Genomic DNA, 1,751 nt, shown 5'->3' on the forward strand with positions numbered 1-1,751 from the left:
TAATAATAATAATAATAATAATAATAATAATAATAATAATAATAATAATAATAATAATAATAATAATAATAATAATAATAATAATAATAATAATAAGAATTTTCTAACTATATCTATTTCTTTGAAAATAATTGAGTTGCAAGTCACTAATTGTAGAAATTGTTTGAAGAAGTAGAATAATATATGTCAAAATAATTTTCTCTCGAAGACACAATAACAACACTCATATAAAGCTAAATATATATTATTGTTGGGTACTTTTGTTCTATAAATTAGATTGATAAAATTGAATATATATTATTGATATAAAGCTACATATATATTATTGTTGGGTACTTGTCATATAAATCGTATTGATAAAATTGAATATATATTATTGATATAACTACTACATCAATAATCATTTGACAATTGAGACATAAAACTTCATATAGATTTTCTAAAATAATGTGAAAGATGTTGGACAAACGTTATGAAATAATAATGTGAAATTAATTTAGAAAATTTTGAGTAGAAGTTATGAATACTCTTCATTGTCTTTTGAGTAGTCAATATATTTTCATGTCGTAGATGATATCAATTAAAACAGATCTTGATTACTCCATTTTAGTTTTGTATGTAGAAAATTATATATTGATTGTACTTTAATTTGTAACTCATGACACATTAATAATTATACATAATAATAGATACTAAATAATAACAATAATAATAATAATAATAATAATAATAATAATAATAATAATAATAATAATAATAATAATAATAATAATAATAATAATAATAAGAATTTTCCAACTATATCTATTTCTTTGAAAATAATTGAGTTGCAAGCCACTGATTGTAGAAATTGTTTGAAGAAGTAGAATAATATATGTCAAAATAATTTGCTCTCAAAGACACAATAATAACACTCATGTAAAGCTAAATATATATTATTGTTGGGTACTTCTGTTCTATAAATTAGATTAATAAAATTGAATATATATTTTTGATATGAAGCTGTTGACACCTAATTTTGTCCGATTTTTACTTTTTATTAAAAAGGATATAATGATAATGATAATAATAATAATAAATATATAATTATATGTGAAGAAATATAAAAATAAAAATAAATAATTAGGGATATAAGCTTTTAACAATCACAAGTGTTTTCGGTTCTTGTTTGCCTCTAATTCTTGTTCAGACTATTTTCTAAAATATAAAAATAATAATAAGAAATAAAAATAAAGGAAATTGAAAAGAAATGAATTGATGGTCATAAAAATCAATGCAATGATGATCAAAATAAATGAAAAAAAAAACTAAAAATAAATTGATTGATGGTCATAAAAATCAGAATAATGGTGATCAATTGAATAGAAAAGAAAACCGAAGAAATGAATCAATAGCAATAAGAATGGGTATAATTGTGGCCAATTAAAAGAAAAGAAACCAACAAAAATAGATTAATGGTAATCAATTGACAATTATTCTTTTGTCTTTTGAAATTTATACCCAAAAGTCTATAAATAGTCGGCCACAAGAAGACAAAAGGGAGGATTGGAAACACAGTTGAGAGCACACAAAAATTAAAAGAGAAGAGAGAATAATAGAGAGAAAAGAGAGAAGAAAGATTGGAACGAGCTAGTAAAAAGTCTTTCCAATGCGGTAAACACTTATTTTTCTTTTTTCTTCTTGTCTATTTTTTTTTTACATTATTATTGTTATAGAGTTTTTTTTACTATTCTATGCACGTATGATATAAA

The sequence above is a fragment of the Cicer arietinum genome, chromosome 5 (genome assembly GCF_000331145.2).
Source record: "Cicer arietinum cultivar CDC Frontier isolate Library 1 chromosome 5, Cicar.CDCFrontier_v2.0, whole genome shotgun sequence".
NCBI classification, from domain to species: Eukaryota; Viridiplantae; Streptophyta; class Magnoliopsida; order Fabales; family Fabaceae; genus Cicer; species Cicer arietinum.